This window comes from Somniosus microcephalus, unplaced genomic scaffold (genome assembly GCF_052327205.1).
Source record: "Somniosus microcephalus isolate GS21.2 unplaced genomic scaffold, FLI_Smic_1.0 unresolved_chr4, whole genome shotgun sequence".
In the NCBI taxonomy this organism is placed as follows: Eukaryota; Metazoa; Chordata; class Chondrichthyes; order Squaliformes; family Somniosidae; genus Somniosus; species Somniosus microcephalus.
In genome coordinates this window covers 5,985,186-6,003,465 of record NW_028225182.1, presented here as the reverse complement: position 1 = coordinate 6,003,465, position 18,280 = coordinate 5,985,186, and the positions used below count along the sequence as shown (strand labels likewise).

Here is an 18,280-nt window from a genome sequence, read left to right as displayed (position 1 = left end):
AACTAAAACCGACCGAAACCCGGGACCTTTAGATCTTCAGTCTAACGCTCTCCCAACTGAGCTATTTCGGCTTCACATCAAAAGCAGTATACTGTTGTTCTTTTGGAGGTTTTTCTATCCCCGGGTGGAATTGCCCCTCTCGCTCATTCCTCACTTCGGGCAATGTGACTCGACCAGATCTCGGAGCTTAGGTTGTGTTAATGTAAAGCTGCAGTGTTGATAAATATACAATGCTGACACAGCACGGGGGACCTCACTGTGTTGGACACAGCGTGAAATGCAATGACATGTTCAAATAAAGTTACAGAGCACAACACATGTGTAAAATTCCCTGTTCTTTTCTCCACACTGATGGGTTGTGAAGGGAGAGACGGGCCGAAGTCTCACTGAGCCGCACTGATCACGAGCCAAATCAAGTTCAATCTTCAGGTATGGTGCTGAGCCCGACACAGAAGTGAAAATGCCCGTGGTTCTTAGTTCCTCATGCAGTGGGCTACTGAGCAATACAGGAAGGGCTAATGAACATCTTAATGCTCAAGTTATCACCGGCCACGGACTCTCTGATTACAGGCTTGCACACGTTTGTATGTTTCAAAATTTGCATTTTTCACACTGGCAATGAATTAATCGATAGCCGTGCCTGTGATAAGCTAAGTTTGTTGGGAGGTGCAGTGGGCAAGAAGATACACGGAAGACTGATGAAAACCGTGACTGCCCTGACACTGTGAGCTGCAGTTAAATGTTGGCAACATTTAAAGTCAGCCAGTCTAAATTTGACAGAAATCAATTCCTGCTGACTTTGAAACAGCACGCATTTTACAGAAATCAAGCATGTATATTTTGTATCGCTGTATGAAGAGTGATGTTGAGCAGCGGTGTGGAAAGTTGAATCAGGGGCGGAGCATTGCTCCGTAAGGGTGCGTTGCATGGTGGCAATTCAAACAGCCCCAAAACGCACTGTTCCCTGACCGGGAATCGAACCCAGGCCACGGCGGTGAAAGCGCCGAATCCTAACCACTAGACCACCAGGGAAGCTGCTGCCAGCCTCACGGAAGCTGCTGCCAGCCTCCTGGCAGCAAGCACATCAACGCAGCTTTTCATGCCTGCTCCTTTGCAATTCAGATCCTTTCGCGCCAGGCAAACTGTTCGGACAAAATTATATTTTTTATATGAGAACACAACAGACGTGTTCGCGAAAGCTCGGCACCAAGTGCGGGTAGGCATCCACTTGAAATCGATTTCCTCCTGTGTTTTTCTCTGGATGTTGTCTCTCTCGGTGCGGGGCGAACAAATCATTGATGCATTTGTACTTCATTGGTTCCAGTGATGAATGATTGCCGTTACGTGGATAGACCAGAGAAGTTGGAGCTGTTCTCCTTAGAGCATAGACGGCTAAGAGGAAATTTGACAGATGGTTTTAAAATCAAGAAAACGATTAGATAGAGTAAATAAACAGAAAAGATGGATGAATACAAAAGACAAAGCTGAAGTGTCTGTAACCATCCTGAGAGAAGCCAGACTTCATTCAATTCGATTAATTCCAAGCGATATTAAGAAACAGCTGAGCTGATTAGTTACAGCAAATGCAATGAGCTCCGACAACACTCCGTCTGCAGCACTAAAAGCGTGTGCTCCAGATCTAGCCACGCCTCGGGGAAGCGGTTGTGTTAAGAGATTGAGTAAACTAGGCCTGTAATCTCTTGAATTCGGAAGAATGAGAGGGGATCTCATGAAGCATGCAAAATTATTACACGGTTTGATCGGTTGGATGCTGGGAGAATGATTCCCTTGGATGGGGAGTCTAGAACCAGCGGACACAGCCTCAGGATAAAGGTTAGGCCATTCAGGACTGAGAGAAGACATTTCTTCACACAGAAATTGGTGAATCTTTGGAATTCTCTTCCCCAGAGTGCTGTGGAGGCTCAGTTATTGGGTATATTCAAAACAGAAGTGGGTAGATTTCTGACTGGTAAGGGCATCAAGGGATATGGCGATAGGGCCGGTGAGTGGAATTGAGGCAGGAGATCAGCCATGATCTCATTGAATCCCCTGCACTGCTTAAAAATCTGTTCCATTACCTTTTTTTTTATAGTTCTGACGAAAGGTTATCGACCTGAAACGTTACCTCTGTTTCTCTCTTCGCAGATGCTGCCTGACCTGCTGAGTATCTCCAGCATTTTCTGTTTCAATTCATATTTCCAGCATCTGCAGTATTTTCTCAGTTCGCATTTCTTTCATTGTGCAAAACAATGATATCGCTTAATTAATGACGCTTTGAAAGCAACATAAAAGTTTAGCAAAATAACTACCGCCCAACGTGGGGCTCGAACCCACGACCCTGAGATTAAGAGTCTCATGTTCTACCGACTGAGCTAGCCGGGCCTGTTGAAGCAACATTGCCTTGTTGCTGATTGCAGTCAGGAACCTTGTGGCTCCGGCCCGGTCACAACAGCATGTCTGAGCCGCGTTTCTGCAAACTACGAAACAAGTTCTCCACAAGCCCAAGGCGTATAAGGAACTCAAGCAGCAAAATCCCTTTCATTAAACACAGGGGTTCAGGCAAATTTCTGATCACAAATCGCTTTAGTCCTTGTCAATATCGCTTGTCTATTTCCCGGAGATTCCCGATTCTGTCTGTCTCTCTGGCTCTGTTTATTGTGTCTGTGGCCACCTGCGGGTAGATTTTGAACGAATTACCTGTGTTTGTGTCTGCTTGTTACTTTAAACAAATGAGGGCATCAGGCGCTCCTGTGCATGACACTGAGGATTCAGGAGAAGGCAGGAGGAATGAAACAGTGTTTGTGGAACGAGTATATATACAAACTACGAACATCCGTGGTTATGTTGTGGACCTCATGGTGCAACGGTAGCGCATCTGACTCCAGATCAGAAAGTGCTGCGTGTTCAAATTTAATCGATCTCCCAACTGAGCTATTTCAGCGTTGTATGGTGGCAATTCAAACAGTCCCAAAACACGCACTGTTTCCTCACCGGGAATCGAACCCGGGCCGCGGCGGTAAAAGTGCCTGAATCCTAACCACGAGACTACCAGAAAAGCTGCAGCAAGTCTCCTGCCAGCAAGCACAGCAATGCAGTGTTTCCTACCTGCTCCTTTGCCATTCAGATCCTTTCGCACCAGGCAAACTGTTCGGGCAAAATGATATTTTTAACATGAGAACACAAAAGACGTGTTCGCGAAAGCACGGCACCAAGTGTGGGTAGGCATCCACTTGAAATCGATTTCCTTCAGTGGTTTTCTCTGGATGTTGTCTCTCTCGGTGCCGGCGAACATTTCATTGATGCATTTTTCCTGAACATTTGCCTTGGCTGCTGTATACTGTAATACCGACGGTGACCACACCAGTACATAGGTGCTGTGTCAGAATTTATTGGGCAGATTCGCCCTGACCTTCGAATAGTAAAGTCCTGTTAAAGTTACTCTTGTAGTCTGTGTATTAATTCGCCATAATACCTACAGACTTTACAGTAGCGACGAGTTCGATCTTACCCTGCGGCAACAATACTTCCGAAGCAGTTAACGAGCGTCGAGAAGAGGCACCCGCCCTCGTCGTTCTGCTGAGAGATAACTCGAGTCTGCAGAGCAAGGAAGAAGGAAGAATTCAGACACGAAGCCTTCCATCAGCAATAGGCACTGATTGTCCCTTCTGCCACGGTGGTGAGTGAGCCGATCAGCACAAGAAGCAAGTCGGCCACGGTGACTGTGAGTAAAGGGAAAATAAAAAAATAAACGGAGGATAAGGGCGGTGAACTCGACCACGGTCGGGGGAAAGGAGCCGGACAGAAGTCGGGCCCAGAGGCGCTGAGACCGGGGCAGCGTGGAGCACGGAAGCCGTGGTACAAGCGGGCTGGGAGATGCAACGGCGTCGTGAGACAGCTAGACCACGACCGGCGAAAAAGGCCGGGCAGCTACCGAGGCCACGAGGCACTGCGACCGGGATCGTAAGGCGTGGGAAGATATAAAAATAAATAAACCGCGGGGAACTCAGCCGCAGCCGGGGATGAAAGCACCGGACTACGAGAGGGCTGGGAGGTGCAATTGAAGTGAAAAAGGCCGGGCAGCGACCGAGGCCACGAAGCGCTGCGGCCGGGATCGTAAGGCGCGGGAAGATATAAAAATAAATAAATCACGGAGAACTCAGCCACAGCCGGGGAGGAAAGCACCGGACTGTGAGAGGGCTGGGAGGCGCGATTGGAAGCCGCTGAGGGAGAGACAGAGCCCGAGCGAGCGGGAGAGACAGAGCCCGAGCGAGGGAGACTGAGCGAGATCCAGCCAGCATCTGAAACTGTTCGCCGTCAACGGGTTGTACCCAGCGCCGGTTGCCCTGCCGAGAAAAGGGAACAACAGAGCCCGAGCGAGGGAGACTGAGCGAGATCCAGCCCAGCAGCTGAAACTGTTCGCCGTCAATGGGTTGTACCCAGCGCCGGTTGCCCTGCCGAGAAAGGGGAACAATAAATGCACTGAAGCTGACGCGCAGGCTGCGAACCCCGAAAGCCAGCGTTCGTCGCCCGAGGGAAAAGCTTACCCCTCCCGCCAGGGGAAAAAACGCGGGAAGCCGCCAGTAGGCGGGGAAGACGACAGAAGCGGGAAACCGCCATTTTGAAAGTGGGCGGGGGAAGAAGACAAGCGCAGGAAACCGCCATTTTGAAAAAAAAAGTTAAAGAAAATTTTGTGTTTGTTTCGCAGAAAGATAGTGAGAGATAGTGAAGATGCCTAAGCATGGTAACATCAACAACTTCGATTCCGAGGTGGAAGATTGGGCCACGTATGTAGAACGTATCGAGATATATTGTGAGGCCAATAAGATAGCAGATGATGATAAAGCTCTCACCTTATTAAACGCAATGGGGGCAAAGACATACGGGCTATTGAAGCATCTTCTATCACCAGCTAAACCGGCGGATCAGACTTTCGCTAATATTGTTGCTGTCCTGAAGGATCATTTGAACCCCACACCACTGATGTTGGCGGAACAATTCAAATTCTATGCGAGAACGCAACGGAAAGAGGAAAGCAACGCGGAATACTTGGTCGAACTGCGTAGACTAGCGAAATACTGCCAGTTTGGGGAAAATCTGACAGAGGCATTGAGAGACAAGTTCGTGTGTGGGTTGTCGAAGGAAGGACCACAAAAGCGTCTGCTAGAAGAGAACGATCTCACACTTGATAAGGCTGTCCTTATTGCAGCATCGCACGAAGCCACAGTGAGAGGCACAGCAGAAATGCAGCTGAACGCAGCGGTACTCAGTGTGGATCAAATTACTTCGGGTACATCGAAATGTTATCGTTGTGGGAAGACAACACACGACCAGAACCAATGCTGGTTTAAAAACCAGGAATGTAGAAAATGTGGCAAACTTGGTCACATAGCTAAGGTATGCCGGTCAGGAAAGAAGACCAACAACAACAACAAAAAGTCACCGCAGGAAAAGTACAATAAGGTACACAAGGTGGCTGAGAAGAGTTCAGATGAACAGAATTCGGATTCAGACCCAACCATTCAGGAACTGGGTAGTCTGAGAATTCACAATGTGAGTAAGGAAGCTGACCTGCAAACTATCTGGGTCATGCTAAAAATAGCCGGAGTCCAAGAGAAAATGGAATTGGACACAGGATCAGCCCTATCAGTCATAAATCGAAGGGATTACAACCGGCTATTCTCACACATACCCTTGAGAGATACCAAGATCGTATTGCAGACATACACGGGGCAGAAAGTATACCCCATGGGAAAGATAAAAGTCAAGGTGAGAGACAGGGGCAAAGAACACCAAGGAATGTATTTATATGTACTACCTGAGGGAGGTCCACCACTTCTGGGACGGGAGTGGATCTGGGAAATAAACATGGAATGGCACTATTTAAAAGCAATAATGAGTGAGAACTCAGTGAAGACAATCAGCTCAGACTCTGAAACGGATGACGATAAGACCAGCCCAGGTGTGAAAGACAAGTTTAAAATGGACTTGCTGACTAAGGTTGGAAAAACGAAGGAGTGCATAAATGCTTATGCTTCAGAGGAGAACAAAGTTTCAGAACAGAATTCCACTGAACAACAACAACATAGTTTGACAGAGAATTCTGAGTCTGTCCAGTTTACAGATATGCACAATTCTGAGGAACACCAGGCTAGAACTCAACTCTATTTCAAATTACAACAGCAATTAGAACAATTGAGTTGCCGTCTCGAACAAGAGATGAAAGCAATGAAAAAGTTCTGTGACACAGAGTGGGAGAACCTGGAAAGACAACAGAAACAGCTGATGGAGAAAAAGGAGCAGGAGCACACAAACCGTCGGGGCAAGGAGGCCAAACGAATCAAAGCTGATTCGGTTTCAGAAGGTGCGTGCTTTAATCTGGTGGAGCAAGAGGTTCAGCAACTGAAAGCGCTTGTTAGCGGATTGCAGGCAGAAAAGACTGATTTGGTCGCCATGAACTCCGAGCTCCTACTGAAGTTGGGTACAGCATCACCGGACGATTCAAGTGGGGAAATTCGAATGGTGGAGGCTGCGGATGATGGCGAAGTAGAAACAGCAAAGGAGCCCCAGGGCAAGGTGGGAAACGTATGCGGTCAGAAGAGTTAACGGTCAGCCAACTCTTTCATATGCTGAAGGACAAGACTCTGAAATGGGAACAAATTGAACATGAGTTTAAATCTTCAAAGGAGAGGGGTTTGGAGTTAACGGTCAGCCAACTCCCTCATATGCTGAAGGACAAGACTCTGAAATGGGAACAAATTGAACAGGAGTTTAAATCTTCAAAGGAGAGGGGTTTGGAGCTCCCAAAAGTTATTGAAATAGCTGAGGTTGCAACACAGACTGAGAAGATGGCAGCAGAGCAACACTTGGATGCCAAAATTACGCTGACTCACGTCAATGTTGAACAACAGAAGGTTGAAACAGCTGCTGCAGTAGAGGGGTTGAATAGTCCGATCAACCAATCTCCGAATGAAGTTGAAGTATTGAAATCACAAATGACGTCATTAGTAAAAGACTTGCAGGAAGCCCAGAAAAAGCTGGATGAAGCTGAACGCCTGAAGAAGTCTCTTCAGGAAAGATGTCTGGATTTGGAACAAAAGCTGGCTAATGTCCAGCTGGGTATGGAGCATATAGAAGACCCTCTCACTGACCTAGCTCAAGATGACGCCGAATATTACCATGACCTGTTGGATGACATCGAATATTACAATGACCTGTTCTGCCCAGCTTGTGATGAAAACTCCCAAAGTGCAGAAACCATGAAGAACCACAAAAAGTCTAAGGAACATCGGGAGATGGTGGCGCTACTACGGAAAAAGGAGGACGAGAAGGAGGAACTGTGCATGCAGCTGGCAGCTGAAAGTGGAGCCCAGAGAGTCTCCAGGAAGCAGAAAAGGAAAAGACGAAGCAGAAGATGATGATCATCTGGACCATCATCATCACTACTAGATCACGCATGGGGTCCCTTCGAACGGAGCCAAATCAGTTTGGAAGTAGAAAAACTTCCCAAGGTTCTCAGGTTTTTACAAGCCAACAATGCTGGTTCAGAAGGACGGAAGTTCAAGCTGTTAAGTCCAGTGAAGGACTATTGGATGAGTCACTCCAGCAACGTGAACCGACTACACCACAGGGAACTGCTACACCACTGAGGTGTTGTCAGGACCGAGTCAAGAAGCACGGAAGGTGCATCCTCCGAGATTGAATCTGTGAACTGTTTTCCGCAGAGACTGAATCTATGAACTGTTTCCCGCAGAGACTGAATCTGTGAACTGTTTCCGCAGAGACGACATCTGTGAACTGTTTTAACCTGAAGTTGGATATATGTTATGATGTTATGTTTAATGGGGAATAAGTATGTTGTAAGCAAAAAAGGGAGGATTGTAGTGTATGTAACTGTTCTACCTTTAAGAGAACTATTGTATGTAACCGTTCACCTTTAAGAGAACTATTTTAGGTGTGGCACTACTTTATCTTGGCTGCTGTATACTGTAATACCGACGGTGACCACACCGGTATATAAGTGCTGTGTCAGGATTTATTGGGCAGATTCGCCCTGACCTTCGAATACTAAAGTCCTGTTAAAGTTACTCATGTAGTCTGTGTATTAATTCGCCATAATACCTACAGACTTTACAACGTGGATTTGGAAACTTCTGGCACAGTCGATATTTTCTCTCCCTCGAGGCGGTGGGGTAGACACAGCCTTGATAAGTGCTCGTCAAGGTTGAGATCCACTATTTGGGTTCATGGAGCAGACTTAGATGCAGGCTGCTGAAGAAGTGCATGCACATGGAAGAGCCTTTCCGGCCTGGATCGCCGGTCCTCCAGAGGGTTTCATTTCCATCGGCCTGGGTCGTCGATGATCTCCCGACCTCAGTACCCGGGCCACCCTTGTCATCTTCTCGTCGTGGCCAAGCCTTGTTTGGCTGAAAACCGACCACGTTGTCTTTTCACCGAAACCGTCCGTCTTTAAAAAGACGAAAACGTTTTCATCGATTCTGCATCTGCCGAAGTGGAAGAGGCGCCGATCCTGGCACCGTCTGTCCTTCGTTCGTTCCTTGTAGGAGAAGTCCTTGAAGTAAAGTCAAGTTCGAAGTCGTCCAAGAAGAAGAAGCAGCCGCCGTCCAGTCAAGTGTAGTTTTTGATGGACTTTCAATCCATAGTTATATTCTTTTGGGACAGTCTTATCTCCCGCCAAATCATAGTCCTGTCTTTGTATTAATTTTGGCGGGCAGAAATCTCTGCAGGGGCGCTTTGTCTTGTAACAGAGCCGGTGATAACTTAAACTGGCCTTCCTGGCTGATAATGTGTTTTAATGTCTTTTTCATTGTCACCGCGGCTCGGTTCGCGTATTGATCGGCCCGGAGATTTTCCTTGATGGCTGCTAAACGGTTTTTCCTTTGTACAATAAATGGGTATAAGTGTTTTTGCATTGTCCGCCCATATCTTGATGGGCCCCATCCTGTACTTAGAATCCATTGAATATGTATGTTGTTTCTCTGAGTATCAGTTCCCAGATAATGGCTTTCGCGGGCTTACTGTCTTCAAGCCACAAGCCTGTCTGGCTTGCAGTAACAGAAATAAAATGGTTCAGAAACTGATCACGGGGCCGGGCGGCCATTTTGTATGCCCTTTTATCAAAGGTTTTTCTGTGCAAGCTTACTTTGGTCAATAAACAGTCTTATTTCATCCAGTTTTCTTGCGTGATTTCTGCTGAAAATTTCGAATCTTACAGCCCCCCCTGTGATACTGATAGCTTGCTTAAAGTATCAATAATCCTTGGTGAGCAAAGTTTCCCTGATTCCCCACATCCAAACATTCCTGGCACTTAACTATCTATGACCCTCACGACACATGCAGTTCCCATTTCCGAAGAAAACGAAAATTACCTTTTGCACATTTGGACCATCATAGGCAGCATATCTTAAACTATAACACATTCATCTTTCAGATGTGCGGGGGTTGATACCCCCTTGCGTCATCTGTATACACCTTTTATTAATCCATAACAATACTTAAGAACGACTAATAACATAACAATACTTATTTCCTTATAACCCAAAACAAACACAAAATAAAACGCGAATGGTCAGAAAAGAGAAAAAAAAAATTTTTTTAAATGGAGGGATGCTTAATCATATACTAGCAACTTAAAGTGGGGTGTCTTCTTCCCCCATTCGTACATAGCGTTCTCTCCATTCTCCTGCGTTCTCGTGCCTCTGGAGGCGTTTGCCTCTCTTGCAATGCACGAAGAGCAAAAATATCACACTTAAAACCTGACACACTACTAGGATGTGGGATGCTATTCGAATCCAGGCTGGGACCTCTATGTTGGTGAACAAGTCCCACCATGGTGGGATGGTTATGTCCAATATGTCTTTTCCTATCTCTAAAGTCTTCTGCTCCAGTGTGTAGAAATGTTTCTGTGAAACTATAACGGCTTTTAAAATCTTTGTGAGGTGTTCGGGAAGAGGGGGAATGACATAACCAAAATGCGCGACAAATCACTGTAAGTCTGTGAAATTCTCTTTGATAGTGATGTGAAAGGTGGAGGGGGCAGGAATGGGAACAATTCGTTGTTGTGCCACTTGAACCTCGGCCCTGGGTTTGAAACAGAAACTGCTATCACCGATCGAACACCACTCGTGTTGTCCGTATCGGTACTGAGGTGCTGCAGTGGTGACGCAGTATGTCCCACCCCCAATATACGCTACCTGCGGGGGCACATGGGCCTCTGCCATGGCCTCCATGGTGCAATTTACCGGCTTCGTGCTAGCAGTTCTGAACCCGCACTGTGGTTTCAAAAAGGCATTCAAGTGCTGGGAACACAAGATGATGTGTGCTCCCCGGCTCCGACATCCCGAGAGGTCGGTGCCTGTCATCGTACGCTCCCATCTGATGACTGATGCGCTATCAATTACTCATAAAAGACTGAGAGTTAAGAGAGTAACTAAAGGCTTTTATTAACAAAAGAATGAAGGTCTGCCTCGAGTGGTCGACCGGTCCAGAAATACAAAGGGCTGGGGAGCAGTCACCTTTATACTAGGACTTGTGGGAGGAGTCAGCCGAGGCATGTCCAGGCATGTACACAGTGGAATACAAACAGTGGTTTACCACAATGACGTAAGGCGGGACCACTGCGTAACGAATGTGCGTGCCCCCCTGAATGACTCCAATGTTCTCTACTCTGTATACCGGGGCGGGCTTTGCTGCGGGACCCAACACCGGCATTCTTACTACTATTCCCATAATAGTGTGATTTGAATGTCCGCAGTCCACTGGGACTGGGAATGCTTCTGCGGCTAGTCTGAGCTGGCACGGGCTTAATGCATTCTCAAAGGGGTGGAGCGCTTGCAAGTGCTTGTTGCTGACCCAGGACGGGACCAAACCCTGTTTTAAATCCTCAAGATTACTGCGGCCCTCGCCCAGTAACCACGCCCCGTACAGCACACAGGCCTCGTTTTGCGCAGCTTGATCGGACGCATTCCGATCCTCCTTAATGAGCGCATTTACCGTTCTCGCGTGTTTCTCCAGCTCAGCAATTATATCCTTAAAGTGTAGTGTCATGGCCTGGTCCTCATGCAACTCGGAACCCACTACCTTATTTTCGTCTGTTAGTATGTGCCTTAACTGGGCCTTTAAAACGTTGATCTGTGTCTGCAGCTCCACGTTATCTAAAGCGTTGACAACAGATGTTCCGGTATTAAAAGCAGTGAATATGTCATTTACAGTACCCCTTCTTTGCCTCCCGACTCGATCCAAGACTTCTGGCGGTGTGGTGTATAATTTGTCTCTGTCGATGTCGGCAAAGTCAAATTCGTAAAATTGTCTAAACATTCGGGTTAACAGGACCTGGTATAATTGTTCCGTTTCTTTGGAACACCACTCCGGCAATCGTACCTCAGTGAGATTTAAAATCACTGAGGCCACCACGTAGTGTACCCCTTGGTACAGCACCTGACTGGTGGGTACCAATACTAAACCGTTCCCAGGTCCCTTGGTGGTGGTTGGGCACCCTCCTTTCTGGGCTAGTGCTACCGGAAGCATGGGTAGGGGTTTGCGTGCGCAGGTGATAAGTTCAGTGGCATTTACCGGAATAGGGGAGTATGGTGCTCCGCACACTCGAGTGCTGACATCCCATCTCATCCCCTTTCCTTCATCCTGCCACTGCCTCTGGAAGAAGATGGATACGCCCTTGGGGCACACGTGTCTCGAACCCCACATACAGACATATATTCCTTCATCTGGTTCCCACCATTTGTCCCAAAACACACGTAATTGTCCGTGAGTCCCGTAATAGTCCGATGGGTATTATTACCCAGTCGCTCCCACTCGACCGTAGAGTTTCTCATGTCCTTTCCCAGCTTTCGTAGCCACCACCATCGCCTTAGTGGTACGTTCCCATTGCACACCAGACAAATCCTCTTTCCCACAGTAACGCTGACTCTGGGTGCAAGGATCCTCACCCGAGGGCACGGTAACGAAGTCTCTTGGTAGGCAAAACCGAAATTGCTGGAATATTCCGTAGAATTCATTCCCAGCCAACCTGGCCATCTCCCTTGGTGGAAGTAGGTGGCGGTTTCCTCAACCTCTCGCTCCCCTGTCCCATCCGTTGCGATGGGGGCCGTGTCCCTGGAGCACCCGAAAATGATGACGTCCTTGGTGCGGCCTCGGTAGGCCCACCCGCACCCAATCGCCATGAACGCGATGAGAATCTTTTCCAACATATCCCAGGTTTCTGTAACCAACAAAATGATGTAGCCGAGCTCCCAATAGGTGCTGGCCTAATTAAATGGACGCGCGTGTTCCTGGACCCCGCTCCCAAACAAAACACACATATCGGGCAGATTTTGAAAATCGTACTCTTAACACATCTTAATGCTATATACATTTCCTTAAATTATCGCCATAATTGCCTAACTTAACTTATGTACAGCGCCGCCCTCCGCGGGGCGGCTTGCCTAATCCCTGTGAGGTCTGTCGTGCGCCACACCCTGCGGTGGGGCTGCACTGATCTTTGGATTTGATCCCCCGCAGCCTGTCGCTGCTGAACGGGGACCATGCCTTCCTGGGGCTGCTGTAAACCGTGGTTGGGAAAGATGGGGAGAATCTGGCCAAAATTTTCTGTGCTGGGGCGCTCGAGCCGACCTACGAGGGGCTGCTTTGGGTTGGGCTCCCGGGGCCGATGGACCGGGGGTTGGGACTGCCACCGTCACAGCCTGTGTTTCCTCCACAGCTGCCGGCTCCAGCTCCCCTCCCTCAGGCTCCGCCCCCCCGGGGTCGGGATCTGTGGCTTCCGACTCCACCTCACCTGTCCCTACAGGTAGTGAGTCTCCGCCCCCATTCCCTACCTCCCCCAAGCTTGAGTCGAGGGTGGGATCGTCGTCCTCTGACTCTTCCTCCTCCGTGATTGGGTCTAAAGCGAGGTTGAGCTGTTCGGGCTCTCTCCTGCCTAAATCCCATTCAAATGATGAGACCTTCCACTCCAATGGGATGGCCTCTCCCTTCACGCAGGCTACTGTTCCAGCCTGTGTGGTCTGTGACTCTATTACAGGCTGAGGATCTTTGTTCTCAGACCTGGTCCCCTTTGATGGCCCTTGTGCACCCGGTTTAAACAGTTTACACTGGTTGATGTGAAACCATTTGGTACGTCGGGGCATCTTCACTGCATAAACCATGGGGCTGGCCTTGTCCACAATGCTGTAAGGCCCCATGTATAGAGGTTCAAAACTCCCTACCCTGGCGTAGTTTCGGACATTGACCTGTTCTCCGACTACCCACTCTTGTTGTTTCCGAGCTTCCAACAACAGTTTATTTCCCTGGTGCTGTCTTCCCATGTTCCCAGCCGCCTGCCCATAAATCTGTCTCAGGCGCTCCAAAAGGGTTTGGGCGAATTTATCCCGTTTCACCTCTCGGAGCTGGCCCTCAGTGAGCACCGGGGCTAGTACATGGGTGGGTGTTCGCATGATCCTTCCAGTCATTAATTCGTGCGGGGAATACCCCGTACTTTTGGACTGGCTGGCTCAGATCCCCATGAGGACTAAAGGCAGGACCTCCGCCCATTTCTGGGGTGAGCACATTGTCTCTTTCCTCAGCTTTTCCTTGAGGGTCCGATTCATACGCTCAACAATCCCGGATGACTGGGGATTGTATGCTACATGCCACTTCCCCTCAATGCCGAAGAGCATGAGGGCGTTCTGCATTACTTGACCGGTGAACTGACTCCCTTGGTCGGACTCTACAAAACGGGGGAGTCCCCACCATGAGAACACTTCCTGAATCAAGATTATAGCAGTACCCAGTGCCGTAGCTGTTCTGCACGGGAAAGCTTCTACCCATTTGGTGAACACATCTACCAGGACAAGGTATTACTTATAGCCTCCCTGGGCAGCGGGCAGGGGCCCTATGTAGTCGACCTGAATCGACTGCCATGGTCCCTCTACCCTCCTGCTGTGCCCCATGGGCACCTTCCTTTTGTGGGGGTCTGGGTTGTTAGCAGCGCACACAAGACAGCTTGTGCAGAACTCGCGGACATCGTCCCGAAGTCTCGGCCACCATCCCGCCTGCTCGACCCGTTGCCAGGTGACCTCAGGCCCGGGGTGTCCCGCTCCTGGACCCTCGTGGGCCAGTTGCAGGAATTCCCTCCGGTGCTGCTGTGGCACAACCCACTGCTCCTCTCGGAACAGCATACCTTCTTTGACTGTGAGGGCTGCCGCACTCTACGGACCCTCTACCTGCTTGCCTTCTGTGATGGCTTTTAGGACTGCTTTTAGGGCGGGATCCAGGGTTTGGACGGTCTTTAGGTCTGGGGGCGGTGTCACCCCTGTGTTCCCTGGAATTCCCTGCCTGCCTTGGATCGCCGCCACGGGTCCGGGTCCATAGGGGTCCCAGAGAATGCCGTTGCGGGCACCCTCCCTGGCTAGCGCATCCGCCTGCTGGTTGCCCTGGCCGCGGGGTTCTGTGGTGGAGTGAGCCTTCACCTTATGGATGAACACCTCCCCTTTCTCCCCCACAGCTGCTAGGATCTTTTCCAGCAAGGGCTTAAATGTTAAAGGTCATCCGTCCGCGGAGGTGTACCCGCGTCGGGACCAGATGGCGAGGTACTCTGTACACGAATTGCAGGTGAACATGCTGTCTGAGCAAATCGTGTATGGGGTTGGGACAATCTCGGGGTGGGTAACCACGTACGCCACCGCGGACAGTTCAGCCTGCTGTGCGCTCATAGTGCTGGGGAGCTTAATTGCCAGGGCAATGTTTGCCGCAGGGTCATAAACTCCACACCCTGTGAGTCGTTTGCCGTCAGATACAGTGCTAGAACGGTCTACATAGATTTCGTGGCCTGTGGGATGTATCCCGGCCCGTAAACCTATGTTGACCTCCCATACCCCTTCTGTGGAACATCGATGGGCTGTCCCGGGATATGCCATATTGGCTGTGAGCCTTGGCGTGCAGAGGCCTTTAACTTTGAGATCCATCTGGGAAAGGAGGAGGGTCCAGAGCGCAATCCGAGCGCTGCTTACGGTCCCATCCTTAATCCTTCCATCCAGAAGCATCTTTGTGGGGGTGTGATGGGTGAGGAGCGTGATGGGAGAGGTTCCTGTGAAGATCACTGATCTGTTCACAGCCCAATGCGTGGCCAAGAGATGCCGGTCGCAATTGGTGAAACTCCTCTCCACATCCGTGAGCACCCTGGAGGAATAAACTACTGGTCTCAGCTTGCCGTGCCGCTCCTGGAGCAACACTGCGCTCAGGCTGTCCCCACTAGCGGCTACCTCCAGAAAGAACTCCTCTCCCCCATCTATGGCCCCTAGGGCTGGCGCGGTCAGCAGATCCCTTTTCAACTTCTCGAATGCTGCCTAGCACCCCTCATCCCAAGAGCACTCGACTCCCTTGTGTAAGAGTCGGAGTAGCGGGGCTGCTGTGGCAGCATAGTCCTCGATGAAATCTCTGCAGTACCCGGTCAACCCCAAAAAGGACCTTACACCCGTTACTGTGTTGGGAATCGGCAGATCTTGTATTGATTCCCTTCAGGCCTTATCTATGGCTCTTTCTCCAGCGCGGATGGCCAGACCTAGGAATTTAACTTCCTGCTGGCCGATCTGGGCTTTCTTTGGCTTTACTTTGAAACCCTTCCTTTCTAACAGTTCCAACAATTCGGCTAGTAGTGGGCCGTGCTCCTCCCTTGAGTCCGTGAAAAGGAGTAAGTCGTCCACATACTGTACTATCTGGTTGGGTTGGCTAAACTCTTTTAAACTCCCCGCCATGCATTGATGGAAAATGCTGGGGCTGTTGTGAAAACCCTGTGGTAAGCAGTTCCAAGTGTACTGTTGCCCTTTGAAAGTAAAGGCAAACTTGTACTGATCCTCCCGCCGCAGCGGGATGGACCAGAAACCATTCGAGATGTCCAGCACCGTGATCGTGGTCGCTGATGCTGGAATGCTCCCTATTAGGTCTGCAACTGCTGCTACCGTGGGCGCGCAGGCTGGGATGTTACTATTGAGGACTCTGTAGTCCACAGTGGCTCTCCAGCAATTGTCCGGCTTCTTTACCGGCCATAATGGGGAGTTCACGTGAGTGGCTATCGTTCTCAATATGCCCTGCTGCACCAATGAAGATATTGCTGTCTCCATTTCGGGTTCTGCCTCCTTGGCGAAATTATACTGCTTTTGGGGTCGGATCATGGGGTCCCCGTCTACTCTGACTTCAAACCCAGTGACTCTCCCACAGTCGTGCTTGTGGGTGGCAAACGCGGACAGATTTTCCGACACACACGTCTGCAAGTCCGTTGGGACGTTCGTTACCATGAGCTCGAGATCGTAACCTCCTGATGGCTTCGTGGTACATAGGGCCCCCTTTTCTTCCTTCCCTGGGATAACGACTACCTTACCTAAACGGCTCTCGGCTCCCCAGAGACAGTGATTTCTCAGGTCCACGAGGATCCCGTGTTCAACCAAGAAATCAGCCCCGAGGATGCCTTTTCCACCCCCCTCCTTCCACTTTAATAGGATGCACGTCCATGTGGTGTGGAGTGCTCCCAACTGAATGGAGAGCAGGATGGAGTATGCGCCAGCCTGTTCTCTGCCTGTGAAACCCGCTACTGAGTATGGAGCCTAGGCGGACAGAGGTGAGGCGAAAGGTTTATCTGTGTGGATCACGGTACATGAAGCTCCCGTATCCAACAGGTAACTACCCTTTTGCCTTTCCACCTCCATCTCCACCACAGGTCTTCTCCAGGCGTCATAGCGGAGCGGACACAAGTAGACGGCCTGCGCGGGCGTCAGTCATTTGGGTGCTTCGGTTGGGGTCTCGGGAGCGATAGGGCTGTTGGCGACTGCTACCTTCCCCTTCCAGGTCATCAGAGACCGCATAGCCTCTAAGACTGACTCGATCGCAGCGGGATCCACAACAGCACCACCCCCTTTGGTTGGGGCGGGGGCCATGGTCGGGTTCTGGACTGGTGTTGGGGCAGCGGTCTGCACTTGTGCTTGTGCTGGTGCTGGGTAAACGATCGGACCGTGGGCGACTTGGGCTTGGGCTCGATCTTGGGCTGCGGTGAAAGCTCTCTCTCTCTTATCCTTCCATGGATTTCTACAGTCCTTGCGCCAATGACCCTCCTTCCCACACCCATAACAACTGCTGTTGTCTTGGGGAGGTCGATTTCCCTCCTGACGCCATTCCTTTTTAGCAGAGGCTGCGGGCCTCACCTCATGCACCTTTCCTTTTACAACAGGCGTTTTCTTGCCCTTGTTGTTTCTATAACTGATCGTGAGCTGGTCTAATACTAGATCCTCCGTGGAGCGGGCGTTAGTGGGGTCAAACCATGCTATGGCCTGCTCCCTTACTACTGGCAAGCAACCTGCTACCAGGCATCGAAGCCAATGAGCTCTCTGTTCACCATCCAGCCCGGCCCGGCCCGCCCGGGCAGCTGCGCCGATACACTGGCCGCAACCTGTCGGCGAAAACCCGTGGAGGTTCCCCCTCTAGCTGCACTGTCTTTTCTAAATGGAGGAACGGTGTTCCGTCCCCCTCTCCCATGATTTCCAGAATCTCATCCCGTAGCAACTCATAGTCCCTGTGCCCTCTCTTGCTCTCGTCAGGGAGACACTGGAGGAGCGAACTGTCCAGGGAGAACAGCAGCATTTTAGACTGTTCAACCCCATCGCAGTCATTAACTGCTGCGGTCTGCTCCACGTCCCTGAAATGCACGGAGGGATCTCCTGACTCGGAGAGTTCTGGGATGTGACTTATCATTTCTCTTAGCTGTCGTGCGCTATGGGGCATTACGATCTGACTCTCAAGGGATCCGTCATCGTCATTCGCTTCATTTGGACCGAGCCTCTGGTGTCTCGTTGGACACATCGGCGCCGGCCCTGACTCTACTATCTGGGGTTGCTCTACCTCAGAACTCTCTTCCTCTACCGTCTCTGTCTCCTTTCCCGGAGTCCAAGACTCATCATAAGCAAGAGGCGCAGAGGGTTCGGGAGTTGGTACCCCAACTGCCTCTTGTGGGATCGGTCTTTTGGATTCCTTGGCTAGCAATAGCTGACTCGCTGGTGGATTTATGAGACACACCAACCCGTTTGCCTTGGCTAGGGCCGTTCTCAGGTCCTCTTGCTCCCGGCGGCAAGCGCTGTGGTCGGTGCTCTCAGATCTATCCTCCATGGCCATCTTATATGCTGCCCTGGCTCCCAGAAGTTTTTCCTCTTGGGCCTCTATTTGCTTAGCTAGACGGAAACACCTCTCTCTCATTCTACCTTCACTGGCCTTGGCTTCAATGACCTGA

At 50.1% G+C, this 18,280-nt stretch overlaps 2 non-coding genes across 2 annotated transcripts; both read right to left on the bottom strand.

Annotated features, from left to right (window-relative positions):
- Positions 1 to 960: 960 nt before the first annotated feature.
- Positions 961 to 1,032, bottom strand: trnae-uuc (transfer RNA glutamic acid (anticodon UUC)). The gene has a single exon. It is a non-coding gene; the product is annotated as a tRNA-Glu (tRNA).
- Positions 1,033 to 2,309: 1,277 nt separating this feature from the next.
- Positions 2,310 to 2,382, bottom strand: trnak-cuu (transfer RNA lysine (anticodon CUU)). The gene has a single exon. It is a non-coding gene; the product is annotated as a tRNA-Lys (tRNA).
- Between the last annotated feature and the right edge of the window lie 15,898 nt (positions 2,383 to 18,280).